Source organism: Haliaeetus albicilla, chromosome 4 (assembly GCF_947461875.1).
Source record: "Haliaeetus albicilla chromosome 4, bHalAlb1.1, whole genome shotgun sequence".
Lineage (NCBI taxonomy): Eukaryota > Metazoa > Chordata > Aves > Accipitriformes > Accipitridae > Haliaeetus > Haliaeetus albicilla.
In genome coordinates this window covers 41,089,674-41,104,828 of record NC_091486.1, presented here as the reverse complement: position 1 = coordinate 41,104,828, position 15,155 = coordinate 41,089,674, and positions in this window count along the sequence as shown.

Below are 15,155 nucleotides of genomic sequence, written 5' to 3'. Positions count from 1 at the left end.
AAGACTCAGCCTGTATGCAGAGGGCAGGGAGAGGCTTTGTTCTCAAGCCTTTTATTTAACTTGTCTCATCTCACAGTCCCTCTGTTTTAGCTTACTGCTCTGTACGACAGAGGAACTGGAAATCTGTGTTGTACTTTGACAAGGACAGGAGTCCATCTCAAGGTCCCATTAATGGCCTCCTATTGTCATTTGTGCATTTCAGAACTGTCCCTAACAAACTTGCCCATCATCACCCTAGAATTTTCTGCCTCAGCCAGTACTTGAACCCAGGCTCCTAGACCCTAGCTCTTGTCTGCTACCCTAGTTTGCTTCACATTTGCTTAATTAGCCAGCTGAAGCGTAATTCCTTTCACGATCTACAGTCTAATACATAAAGATGACAGTGACATGAATCTCAGCTTAGGATTCAATTTGCATGTTAATTCATTGTGGTTCCCCAGATATTTGGAATTTGTTCTGACAGGATCTGGGAGATGATGAAATGCTCCCTGGGTGGGGTGTTCTCCTGTCTCCCAGAGAGAGCCTGGAGGGATAGGTGACATTAATTTTACTGTCCACTAGGCATCATCTGTTGTAGAGCATGGGGGTTCTACAGCAAGAAGCAAAGCAAAAATCATCACCAAGGAGGAGTTCTTAGTACACAATGCAAATAGAGTCAAGGCTGATAGTAAAGAGTTGAGAAGCATCTGGAAATCAGTGAGAGAGAGCCTCCAACAGATTAAGAAGGAATGCAGGCATTTTATATAGCAATCCAGCCTCAGTCATCTTTGGTTCACAAAGTCCCTGAGACACTTCTCTAGGGAAGAGAGAGGCTCTGGAGACAGGGAGGAAAATGTAATTTCCCTGAGTGGAAGACTAGCCCGTGTTCACTTTGAAGGGTTTAGGCACAAACCCCATCACTCACTTCCATCAACTTTCTGCTCACCTTTCTGTCTAATATCCAGGAGCTGGCTTACAGGGAAGGGCAAATGCTGTGAATCTGTATTCATTTCCAGCTCACTGGGGGACCCTGTGAGATTGCTAAAAGGCTCATAGAAGACCTGACAGCAAATGCAGACAGATAGCACAAGGAGGGTCTCCTGGAAAGACAGTCATGGATGGTTATTTATGTGTGTTACTTTGGAGCTAACTGTGATCTGGACGCCCGAGAGCCAGGATATAGGATAAAAACAGGTCTTGCCGCAAGACCTTGTGATGTGAATAAAAATTATGGCAAAATAGGAGGATGAAAAAAGAGACAGAGTCATATGAAGAGACATGTCCAGCATCATCCAGCGGTCAGTGCCACAGCCAACGAAGGCTTGGAGCACTCTCTAACTGGCAGATGTTTTTATTCTAATAGAAGATGTTCTTAGTTGCAGCAAATTGTCCTTTTTCAGATTTTGCTGCTTTTACACATAGTCTAATTTTAACAGCAAAAAAAAAAACAGAAGGAAAGAAAGAGTGAAACATTTTTTCATAAATCACTTTTTTTTCCTCCCAAGAAACTGGACCAGGTCACTGTATTTTGGCCTTAGAAACATGGATAACATTTTAATGAAGAATTGTGGAGAAAAAAATGAAAATAAATGTTTCTTTTCTGTGTTCAAAACTCAATGGCTTTGGATTCCCCAGGAGTTTCTTGTGCTTTCTGAAAGGCTGTTATCCTGTATGCCCTGCATTCATTATCAGTTGTGGCTCCTTCTTTCTGTTCTGACCTTCCTTGCTCAGTCTCCAGTCGCAACAGGACAAATTCTGGCTTTTCAGAATCATCTCACTGAAGTTTTGTGGCTAGGAATGACTAGAAAAGGAAGGGTATTATTGCCCAGAAAACATCATTAAACCAAACCCTTTTATTTTTCACCTCAATCAAAGCCAAGTTTTTCAGCTTTTCATTAAAAAGCAAGTATTTGAAATTGATCAGGAGGCCTTAAAATGAACATTTCCAGGTTCTAGAATAAACAATGTCATTTTCCAGGTAATATTTTTCAGACAAATAGTATTTAGTCATGTAGCTACTATTCCATTAACCTGAGTCCCCAGGAAAACTTTTGAGCAGGCTTTGCATGGCTCTGGACTTGGGAAATGCAAGTTCTGCTTCCTGCATGATAATCCTATGCAAATTAAGTGAGGGTTGTTTGGGTTTTCCTGCATGCAAACAGGGGCAACAACATGTTTGCATTTGCAGTGCAGTTGAAATCTATTGATGAAAAGCCCCGGGCAGGACTGAGTTACATTAATCGTAGGCACAGACGCTGCCTGTGTGGATGTGGCAAATCCACCTGTAAGAGGCAGGGAGCCTCCAGGATGGGGATGACAAATACTAGCCCCCATTAGGCAGAGCTGAGGCAGGTACTAATTACCCTGGAGCTGCAGTTGCGATGCTTGTGGTTCCTACCGGCGTGCAAGCTGTGTCCTGACTTGCTTGTTGATTCCTGCAGATTAGCAGCAAAGAAGGTGGCTGGGTCTGATCCTTTTGGAGCGAGAGCAGGATCAGCATTGGCTTTGCAGTAGTGCACTTTTCCTCCACACTAGCTTTCAGTTGTCTCTGTACATTTCAGGCATTGAAACTGTCTCTGTGCCCATCTCTGCTCAGTGGCTCTTGTTCTGGAGTCACTGGAGCTATCAGTCATGCTTTAATTGTGTAGAGCTGTTTTCTTGGGCTAAATTAACAGATGCATGGGGGTGACAATTTGAGTTCAGTGGTAAAAACTGAGCCTGGGACTCAGGCCAAGGCAGCAGGGCCAGAGGGAACTTAATGGGACTTCCTGAAAAACACAACTACAGACTTTCAACTGTGTTCTTCAATTTACCTAACTAATGTTTTCTCCAGCCCTGTTTTTTAATTAATGATAATATCATTAATCACATAATTATGGCCTCATTCCATTGTCTTCTAAGACTTGGGTGACTAACAAGGACAGGGTAACACTTCAGTTTATTTTGCTGTGTTTTATTGACTAATTTAATGTAGTTGAAAAGAAGCGAACATGCTGAGGACAGAATTCCCGAAACATAAAATTTTGCTGACAATATGCAACATTTAGCTATTTCTGGAGAGCTGGAGAGTAGCGCTTTTTTTTTTTTTATCTACACTATTTTTCACATAAATACACACCTTGTCAGAACCTGGAAAAATACTTGCTGCTTGGGTCTGGTCACATCCATTTAACTCATCTTGTGGCCAACAAGCACACACCAGCACTATAACAAACACATGGGGCTAGAACAATTTCTCCAGGCAAGAGGCAGTTTAATCACAATGGGTTAGATAAAAATCCTTTAAATAGAACTGGGGAGTTCTTCATTTATAGATTAACTCCTGCAAGGGGCTGAAATCCCAGTGTTAGGTAGCATCAAATCCCAGTGATGCCATAAACCATAGCAAAGAGCACACTGAGACTAGGAGTTGAGAATACATGTGCTTGAGTTGTGAAATCTTTTTTACTCTTGGCTTAGTGTTAGAGACTCAGGTCTAGTGTTATAGTTTGGGGAAAGGATGGTTAATTCTTCACATCCTATCTTTTTGTTCAGTTTTGATGTTTCTCTGCCAAAATCCTCCTTTATTGATCCACTGTTCCTAATTTTACTAGACCATCAGCATCATCCCATCTGGAAAGAGGGCAGCTCTTTTGTTCAGAGACATTTTAGGCTAAAGAGATCCTCTTCTAAGCCTCTTGGGTGTAGGGAAGACCCTGAATGCTGAATTTCGTGGGGTTCCTTATATTCCCAAAGAAGCAGAGATAAATGACAAGGCTGTGGGAAGTCCAGTATTTGCAGTCTGATCTCCAGCTCTGTTGTAGACCTCCAGTGTGACAGTTGGAGCAGATTCTACCCTTGCACAACAGAAATAAGCCAGGGCTGTAGTAGGGAGTAGATTTAGCCTTCACAGTTTAATCCATAAAGAAGTTTCCACATTATTAACAAAAGCATACGCCTTGGTTCCTGCAGCCACAGCCGACATTGCTGACTATGCCAGCCTTGGCTTATCACAGGGCTGTGGCTGGTTCTTCGTGGCTGGTGCTGGTTGGAGGCTGTGCCTGGGTCTGCTGGTGTTCGCCCTGGCAACCCTATCTGTGTTCAGGGGTGGTGTGAACAGGAGTGGATTAAGGTGGGCTCTCTACCTTCAGTGCCTCACTGGCACCAGGAGCAGCAGCCGCTGCTCTGCCTGCTGTCACGCTGCTGTCTGTGCACGTGTTGTTTTTATAAACCTGTTAATTTTCAAGGCAGTTTCACAGTTTCCAAGCCTAACTTGAAAGTTTTGAGTGTTGGGGGTAGGCAATACTACACAAACAATATCCATTTCAAACACATGTGCAGCCACAAGACTCTCATTGTTGGCATGGTGAAAACATTGCTATTTCTCCTACAAATAATACCATGCAATATTATTCATACTAGTTTGATGTCTCAGTTGCAGCTGTGTCATCCAATGCACCAGTTTTGTTTTCCTCTTACTACTAATTTCTTTTACTTCCACCTGGTAGCTGAAATACTACAGCCCTCTGAGCTTGTTTTACTGTTTTCCCCTGATTTTCAGTTGTGCTCAGATTAGCACTTACTCATCTTTGCAGTCCTTGCCTTCCCCCTTGTTCTGTTCTCTACCACATGATCAAAATTTGCACAAGATTTTTATGAACTTCTGCACTCACTAACAATGGGCCAACTTATCTTCTGAAGTTTCCCCCATCAGTTTTCCACTTTGACATCTCCTGCAGCCTGCCATTCCTTAGCATTAAGTTCTATCACTTCCCCCAGTTTTCCAGGAAGAAACTCTGATTAGGCAATAAATGCTGGGCTATCCATCATTTTATGCCAGTCACAAGTTACATGGTGCTTCTCGGCCTGTAAGGCACAGATTGTTCTTCATCAACTGAAGTGAGCCACGGGTAAAAGAGCTAAAGACCTGATTTCCATTGCCATCCCCTTGCAGTCCTGTCTAACACTACAGAAGTAAGGCAGAGCCATTGTAAGTGCCATGTAACAGTGCAGCACAGCTGATTAAAAACCTGCAAAGCTCAGATGGTTTCACAAAAGTCCTGTCAGTCAGCTTTCATTTGATTTCACGGCTTATTTTCATTTATTTACAGTATCGCCCATTATGTGTAGAGTGTTTGCTAAACACTGAAGAATAATGGTCCTGTCCCACATAGCTGAGAGCAGAAGGGCTGACAAAGGGAAGGAATGCAGTAAAAGTGGTAATTTATGTATGAGTCAGGCTTCCCAGCCAGCTGTGCTGATAAAAAATGGCCAGTTTTATGGGAAGGCTGGAAAACAACAACAACAACAAAATTACCTTTGTGAAAAAAACCCACAAAGTATTTGGACCAGCACTTTGATTAAAGATGACTTACTGCCAACATCACAGGGAAGGGAGTCCTGGAGAGGCATTTAGATTTATCAGATGCAGGCCTGTGTAGGGGAAGATGTTTCTGGCATAGACACCTGCACCTAAGAAAATATGGAGACAGCAGCAGCAGATCTTGCCTACGGCACAGAAAAAGCTGATAAGGAAGCAAGAAAACAGAAGATACTAAGTGTGAGAGATTAGAGTTGATGAGGCAGGGTGTCCTGGTTTCAGCTGGGATAGAGTTAATTGTCTTCCTAGTAGCTGGTACGGTGCTATGTTCTGAGTTCAGTATGCGAAGAATATTGATAACACTGATGTTTTCAGTTGTTGCTAAGTAGTGTTTAGTCTAAAGTCAAGGATTTTTCAGCTTCTCTACCCAACCAGTGAGAGAGCTGGAGGGGCACAAGAAGTTGGCACAGGACGCAGCCAGGGCAGCTGACCCAAACTGGCCAATGGCGTATTCCATACCATGTGACGTTATGTCCAGTATATAAACTGGGGGGAGTGGGGGCAGGGGATCACTGTTTGGGGACTAGCTGGGTGTCTGTTGGCGGGTGGTGAGCAATTGCACTGGGCATTATTTGTACATTCCAATCCTTTTATTACTACTGTTGTCATTTTAGTAGCGTTATCATTATCATTATTAGTTTCTTCTTTTCTGTTCTATTAAACCGTTCTTATCTCAACCCAAGGGTTTTGCTTCTTTTCCCGATTTTCTCCCCCATCCCACTGCGGGGGGGGGGGAGTGAGTGAGCGGCTGCGTGGCACTTAGTTGCTGGCTGGGGTTAAACCATAACACCTGGGTGGAGTTATGAGCTGAAGGCAGTTGGTGAGGCAGGGAAGGAAGTGATTGGAGGTAGTTTTTTGGCAATTTGCCAAATAGTCCCATATCCACCTGATGCAGAGACTTCTGCAGGGAGGTTTGTGTTTTCATCCACCAGTGTGACTTGGGGTCTGACTTTGCTCCGCTTAGAGGCTATGACAGACTCCTACTGATTCATGGGAGCCTTAGAAATCAAAGAAAACTTGCTGTGGCAAGTGGCTAATTCAATAAAAGCATTGATTTCTCCGGCTGGACAATTAAAGAGCATGAATGCAGTGTGGCTGATTTCTGTCTCTGAATTAATTTAACAAATGATCATTGATTCAAGTGAGAGGAAACTGTACCCCAAAGGAAAGGACCTTCCATATTAAAAAATCCCCCAGCCTGTGTGAGTTGATCTTTAATGTGCCACAGATAGAGCTAGTTACCATTCATTGGGAACCCTTTGCCTGCATTGCCCTACCTAACCTGTCCCTCTGTTGTAGAGCACGCTTGGGTTCTGCATCAACAGCCATGGAACAGTGTGGGGTTTGTCTGAAACCCTGACTTTATCAGCCAGAATTCCTATGGAGAGTTTGAGAGTCACTCTTTTGGACTAAGACTCTTCAGTACCCACAGAACGAAGAGCAGCTTAGAGCCATGCTTGTCTATACTTGGCACAGCTGATTTGTCTGTGCCTGATGTTTATTGTAAAACAAAACCAGTCTTCATGTTCATACTTTTCTCCCTTTAATTCTCCAGCAACTGAAAATGGGTTTCCCTCAGCCACAGTACAGTGGCACCAGTCTGTAGGTTGTTTCAGCCACTTCAAAAAATGAGATGAGGAAGAATCTCAGCATCTTCTCTATCTTTCCTCCTTAGGCAGTGCCTTGTTTCTCATGGACATAGAAATCAAATACCGTATCTGCATCCCCACTGCAGCTAATGGGAGCAGGCACCTGGACGCATTTGTCCCAGGGCAAAGATGAAGGTGACTCATCTCTGCTCTTCGCAGTAGGCATCTGTGTTGGTTAGAAGGACTTAAAGAGTTACTTGACTGGGTCCTCCTCACCTCGCAGAGCAGCTGAGGTAAAGGCAGACACACAGGGACAGGGAAGACCCCAGAAAGGGGATGCAGGAGCCTGTGGGGTTCAAAACAGGTAGCGGGAGCACCTCATAGCCATCACTTCAGATGAATGGCACTAGTTTTCCCCTGGGTTTGAGACAGCTGTCTCTTCCCCCACAGTGGGGAGGGTGCTTTGAGCCCCACATCAAAGCCATAAAAAAGGAACATCTCAAAGCACTCACAGTAGCTGAGAATGGGCCCTGATATTGTCAGGGCTTCTGGGTAGTTGCAAACTTAGGTTATAACTTCATGCTTTGCTGCACTAACTCAGGAGTCAGTGTCTGATGCAGTATGATGACACTTCCTTCATAGGCAACTTGTTTGCCACTGTCCATTTGTAAACCTCTTTTGTGGGTTGAGAAGAGCTTTAATGGTCTTGAGGCATATGGCTGAAACTTGAACTAACTGCACCTAACTAACTACACCACAGAAGCCCTGGCAGGTCAGACTGCAGGGGTCCCAGCTGCTGACAAGACCAGCCACCAAGGGTGACTAGCCTTGCAGCAGGGAACACATCCCAGTGTCCCCGGCTCCTAATTTGCAGGCTGGCTAGTGTATATGGGCTGCCAGCGGAGGTGGGTGCCACGGGTATGCTGCAGTGCTGGCACAGAGGCTTCTGCTGTTCCCTGCTAGGTAAGGTAACTTGGGGTGCAGGGGCAGGACAGGCAGTGACATTTTAACAGCTATGGTTGTTTGCGTAAGTGTATGAGAGGCAGGGCACTGACCTGAGGAATGTCTCGTTTTCATTTTGATCCATGGGCTTTGACGTAGAGCAGGCTCGCCTTGATAAGAGATGGGACATCCCAACACATGCTGACCTGCCAGAGATACCATCTCCTATCATCACCTTGCAACAGTAGGCCACTGCTTCCGTGCTTGATGCCTTTTTTTTTTCCTTTTCTAGTAGCCCACACCCGCAATAGTGATGTTCTGAGAGGCCCCAGGAGACACAATGCACCTTCTGCTCTTCATCACAGGAACAGGACTTAAGAGGTGTGATAAGAGTTCTGAAGCATTAATGGAGCAGGATGCTCAATGCTAGAGGGGTGGAGGGATATTTTGATCAGTCACCAGGATCAAAGCTAAGCTGCTTTACAACATAACCTGATAGAAAGTGGCTGTTACAAAAATGTGTCTATTAAAAGGTCAGGTGTGGTCTTGCGTTCTTGACTGACACTTGCACAAGCTGGTAGATGATATATAATGAATACCTCATTAAGTTAATTTTGTCTATTTGGGGTCGCCATGAACAGCCCATTAGAAAATGGCAGTTTTCTCAGAGGATGCCAAATTGCTGGTTGTTATTATTTCTGCAAATAATACTGAATCTGTAACTTGTTTGAGAGCAGCTTATTGCAATATTTGGTGGTCAAATTTGGAGCATTAACTGGTTAGATAGCTACTTAGTGTGCTTCTCTGCTGATCATGGGAGCATAACTCCTAGAATCAAATTTCTCATGTGCAACGGGCAGAGGGACAACCACAAGTTCAGTTTCACTACCCCAAACCATTAAAAAATTGTGACATCTTTCCATTATGTGATCTTTCTGTTGTCCATGTCTTTTTAGAGTTTATGTTTTTCAGAATTTTTTTTCAATTGTGAGGGCTGAAAATGGATCTTTTGCTTTAAGGAAAGATGGTTCTCTCACTTATACCCCAGATCCTGGCACCGGGAACATTAGGGAAAAAATGAAATACCTGAAAGGACAAAACTGCAAATGTTCTTTCAGAATAAAACACAGGATTTGCTCCCAGTAAACTGTCAGCGCTCCTGCTGGAAGTGTAGAGTGCTTGCTGAAAAGCTCTGTGAAAAGCACCAGACTTCTTTAAAAATTCAGATACACATTTACAGACTTAGAATTTTTTCCCCTGTAGTAACATAGCTCCACTCTTGTAACTGCTGGTAGCTGTCACAGAAGCTTTTTGTTTCCTAGCAAAAAGTACCAGAGGCAACAGTGGTACATTCAAGAGAGCTTTGATGCAGAATGTTCAAAAGCATGATTTCTATTCCCTCTCCAAAGCCTGGCCCCCAGAAACCTTCCTTGACCTCTTCCAGGTATGAAACAGTCCCACATGGACTTTGGTGCTCTTCTTCATAAGATTCTTCCATGTCCTCCCCACATGCATCTTACAAAACAGAAAGCTGAAATGTTACCAGCAACGCTTTGTTCTGTGGATGGATTTTGATTATTAATGAGATGGTCAGGAAGAATGGGACTATTTCATGTCTTGTCAAAGCAGCACAAGTAGGATGCTGCTTTTATGAGACTTGCCACTGCCCCTCCCTCCTCTATATCATCCCTTTCATGTGCCTGAGCAGGACTGAGATGATAGTCTGCTTCATGAAGAGCTGTAACAGCATAGGAAACAGCTCAGGAAGTAGTTTACAAACAGCAAGGAGAAAACTCAGAGATGGAATGAAAAAGAGAAAAAAAAAAGAGCTGATTGCTGTTTTAAGTTGAATTTCCACTACCTTCCAAGCAGGCATTCCAGTATGTGTACATTAAATTCACGTATTACTCAACAGCCAGGGCTATTTAGCAATAAAGACCTCTGGCACTGAAAGAGACTCAAACCAAATCTTTCCAGCCAGCAATAAAACACAAGGAGCGTCATGCTTAAGATCACTGGGTCGCATAGCTTGTTAAGGCAAGAGGCTGAGGCTGGTTTGTGCAATCGCTGCAAGTGACGTTGTCCTGTGATACACTCACTGTCATAGATAACTGCCTTGGAGATTAAAAAAGAAAAAATTAAATATCCTCCTACAAATGCAGTTCTCTAGCCATCATAAATTAAATTGTGCACGCGTGCACACACACACACACAGAATATGAGGGCTTTTTGAAAGTTGATCCAGGCTGCATTTGCAATTGGTTTTACAGCTGTTGATTGTTGTCTGTGGAAAAAAAATAGCTGCAAGCGACGCTTGTTGTGTGTCCCAAAAATGAGAAAAAAAAAGGCTCAAAGCCAATGCGTGCAGCAGAGTCTTGTCTGGAAGTCCCCAACTTCCAGTCCAGGGCAAAGGAAGAAGGCAGTGCAGGGTTTTCACATTTTCTCATGTGAAAAGGAGAAGATGCCCAACTCCACAGTTTTCCCAAGATTTGAATAATGAAATAGTTCTAACTGATGTTTATATTAAGGTTTGACTTCTGTGGTGCTTTGCATTGCATCCACAGCATGCAAAGTGCCTTACTGCCATCAAGGAGGGGCCTCTGGCTCCCACAATCTGGAGCCCCAGTCCTGCAAGGATGCCATCACAGGCTTTTCTTCCCATATGTGGGTAGCTGTTCCACGTTAAAGTTGTCTGTGGAGTTAAGCACGTGTATGAATGATTGTAGAAGTGGGGCTTTGGGTTATTTAAGGGCTACAAATTTTAAGATGGTTTCTTCTGGGGATTTTGCAGGCAGATGTGAATTTGCTCTGCCCATACTCCAAGGAAAACCTCAGCTGTGGAAATGTGTCTATAGTTAGCTGATACACGATGCCTCTCACCATGGCTGCATTGGCATTGTCCCGGCTCAGCTTGGAGCCAAAGGAGAGGTCACATCTGTATTATTGATTGTGGCTGGACTACCCACACCATAGTGGGAGTCCTGGCTTGGGTCTCTCTTCAGCAGCAGGGAGGAGGGTACTAAGAGAGTGACTCAGTGCACCTAAGTTGGCTGCATGCACAGAAATGGTCTATGAAGCCCTCTGCCACAAGAAAACATGTGAATGTAGTGTTACCAAGCTACCTTACTACCAAGTGAAGTCAGAGGCCCCCAGATAACCTAATTTTCAGGGGACTGAACATACTTAACTCTAAGCATTGCAGCTACAGCTATTCATGCCTCTAAAAATCAAGGGAAATATAGGGACTCTTCAAGGAAAGGTGCTGCTGAAACTACTTATGCTTTCACCCCAGAGTGTGTGTGGGGCGGGGAATTATTCCACCTTCTCGCATGAGAGTTTTTTGTCAAAGTCTATCATCTCCCTTCCCAAAAACATTATTTAACCAATGTTTGATAAGGATTTTAATTTAAGATTTCCATCAACTTTTCAATGAAATTTAAGATACTTCACCGTCAAACCCCATCCATTTGGACCACTTGTAAGAAATTGCATCAAGGTGGCATTAATGTATGAGACTGAGCAAGTCTCTGTAAATACCAGTGGTGTAGGAACGCAGTGTTTTACATTAATGGAGCCCCAAGGCTCTTGCCTGTCTCAAAATGATGTCTTCTTGGGCAACCTTTGTGCCCAAAGCAATGTGAAGATAGTCATGCAGCTCAGAATTGTTTGCAATATTTTATTCCATTGCTAGCCTAGCCTTTTTCCAAATTAATCTGTGCCTAACTTGTTTCATGTAAATGCAGGAGACAAAATGTTGGTTCTACGGTAGCTGGAGTAGTCATGCAAGCCAGTGTCTTGATATCACAGACTCCCCAGTGTTGCTGTTCTTGTGCTGAGAGGAGAATTTTTTTCCTGTGGGAGACAGTTGATCTGTTGGTTGATGGTTTCTGCTATTACATGTTATGTTATTTGCACACTCTAGGTTTCTTCAGACGAGTTAAACAGCCTGCACTGGTGAGAAGGTTAATGTCATCTGACTGACACTGGATATTATCTCCACATTTATCCTCTGGTTTAACTTCTAGGAAGAAGTCATATCCCAGATAAATATCACAATCCCATTTGCCCTCAGAAGTCCTTACTGCTGTCTTTGAGTTATCAGAATGGCACAAACTGAGGCTTGTTCACCCATTTCTAGTGAGATACATATATATATGTATGTATATTATAGTCTGTCTTGAAACTAGTTTTGGAAAACAAAGCATCAGCTAGCTCCTTTCAAGGGGTTAAATAGATTAGTGTCTACAGAGAGTGCACTTTTCATGGTATTTTTCCTCAAGCAGATTTCTGATGCTACTTCTGTTTTCTTGGAGGCAATGAATGTTGCTTCCAGTGCATCATCAAATGTCTCATTATTAAGTAATTAGAGAATGTTTTTTATAAGCATTTTGACTGTAAAGAGCCCCAATTACTGTTATTACTACTACCTTCTGGCAATGGAGAGGAAGACACTGATGAATCCTCCTTTGATGTCTGTTCAAACAAGCTGAAGAAAAAGGGCAGACCTTTGGATTCTAAATAATGATATTATCCATAAATAATAAAGCTCTTCAGGGCCCTTTGTAGACAGACTGTAACTTCCTGCCAAAAGGTATTCATCTTCACGCACAGGCACAGTGGCTATCCTGTGGTCCTCTCTTACCACTGGTCCAGCTGCATTTTGTGGCTATAAATTTCTTACAGAACATATTTCTTATTGTGGTAGTTGTAATGGCATCCAAAAGGACACACATCTAGGGTGGGGTGGGGTTTTTTTTTGATAATGTAAAAGTTTTTCCAGACAGAGATTTTGTTTGGGCAAGAAAAAAAACCCAGAAGCAACAAACAAGGTCATTTGTTTGAGACTTCCAGACATCCAGACTGGAGTGACTAGAATTCTGGCCAGTTCTGCAACTTGGTAGCTGCAAAACCCAGCAAGTCATTTGGGATATCTTGGACTTTGGACCAAGGAGCCCTGAATATAGTCACCAAACAACCTTGCTAACAGTTGGGGGATCCACCAGGCCTGCCAGACATCCAGAGGTCCTGGACTCATGGCTCTAGACAACTTGCTTTTCAGCTTTGCAGTGCACATGTAGTAGGACCAGTACAACCAGGACCTGTCTGACCTGCTGAGGAGGTCCTGCATGGTGGATTGCTATATGCCCACCAAACATGGCTTGTTTTGGGTGTGATTGACTATCTGTGGCTATCCAGAAGGTGCTGGACTTGCTGTGCCCTTAGTGCAAGTTCGTCCAACAGTACATGAGTTTAACTTCTCCTCTTTCTCTGTTCCATACCCAAGAAAGATTCCATGTGATGGCAAAGTCACAGTATCAACTCTAGACTTTGTCTTGCTGTCGTTTCCATTTGAAGAATGAAACTGCAGCATGCTGTTAGATAAGTCCAGCAGTGAGAACATCCGGGGGCGGGCATATCATAGCTAAAGAGCTCTCTGTGTATCAAGGGCAACTCCCAAGATAAGGGCACGTCATGCAACCACTAGTGAGGGCGTACTGGTGGCAGACAGCTGTGTAATTGCAAACTCTAGGTCTGCAGTTGATGCCCAGGTATATGGCAGCACATGTTACAGCAACTCCCAGGGAGCCGCTGTCTTCCCCAGCATGGGTACCACACCTGCTCCCCAACTCTCCAAGGTACACGCTGTGTGCCTTGTGCTCAGGCACATACAGATTTTGAAATAGGGGCCATAAACTCAGAGCATGCCTTATAATAAGCACTTCTCATGTGCACTGCGCTGCCTTCAGCTCAGTGAATGAGATAGAAGCCCTCATGAAGGACTAGACTGTTTTCTCTCAGGAAGGGTGCCTGGGTGCTAGTCATTAGGGAAAGGAGGGGTGAGCACTCTCTCCCAGGCTGATTACTGAGCCTCAGGTTGAGCCACCCTCCCTCACCCATTCAATGAAGATTGCCCATCTCCATGGTACGAGTCAGAGAATCAAACCCTCTTTTGGGACATCTTTTATCAATGACCTGAAGAGGGAAAAGGGTTTTTTAACCATTCCTTTGCTATAAATTAAGGAGCTTTCAAAAACAGTCTGTAGGTGAGCTAGGCCTTCTCTGCTTCTGTCTGTGCTCCTCCATCACCATAGTCCTTGTATAAGATTATTACAACATATATTTTTCTTCTACAGCAAGCAAGTTCCCAGCTATAGAAGGCTGACCAGCCCTGTGTAACTTGTCATTACTCATCAGCACTCCCTATACTCGTTTAGATCTCAGGGTGTGGTTTTAATTAGCTGATTTTGTAATAACACCCAGGTGACTTGGTGATGGATAGACACCCTAGAAACCTATTAAATAGGACTGTAGTGACTCCATGTTCTTAAGAGTACTCTCTCAGCTTGTTGTTTGCTTCTAGAAATTGAGTCTGTGGGCTTGTTGGTCTATCCCTCCCCATAGCTTCCAAACCTGTTGGTTGAATTCAACCAGGTTATGCTGGTGGATAAATCTCACAGAAATGATCAGACCTGTAGATATTTCGTAGCAATGTGCAACTAGGTAGAAGAGAAAGAATATGTTAAGTGCCTGGACTGAGAATCCTGTGCTTGTTTAGGTAACAGAAAATCCATGTGGGAAGGAACATGTATGAATGCCCCAGCTATGGGGGAAAAAAACGTTGCTTGCAACTCAGTTACTAAATCTGAGCAAACTGGACTATAAGTAGGTGTTTTATTATTCTATAATAACCTATGTTTTTTTCTGTTGCTACTTTTAAGTTCTCTTATCTCAGCAGCTTAGTGAAGTCTTCAATTTTGCTGGGCTTCTGTGGTCTTCAGCATGTGTCAACCAAGTCTCGTGGGCTTTTGCTGAAGCTGCTCGGGGCTTTGAAATGGTCTGCCATCAAGGTATGTGCTTGGCCAAGGACTTTTTACTATTTGATATCAGATAAAGTCAGCCTTGTATATCCAAAGACTCTATATTGTTTGGTTCTAAATAAAGCCTTGATTTGGTTGTCTTTATGACACTGAGCAGGTTTTGGTCTAGTTGGTTGCCTTTTGAATAGCTCAGTAAAATCAAGTGGTACCCTCTATACAAGTTGAACTTTCACTTTACCTCTGTTTTGGTGGGGTTTCATCAGACTTATTTTTCAGTGGTGTCCTTAGATCTGAAATAACAAGCTCTTTTTTAACCTTATGCAGTCAAGACCATTAAATACCTTCCTAGGAATGTCTTGCCCCATGTTCTGCAAGTTAGACAGTTGTTTGGTCATCTGCACTCATCTATACTTGACCCAGAGATGTATTTTGGTCTGTCCCTACATAAGCATACTTGCTAGCTGGTCC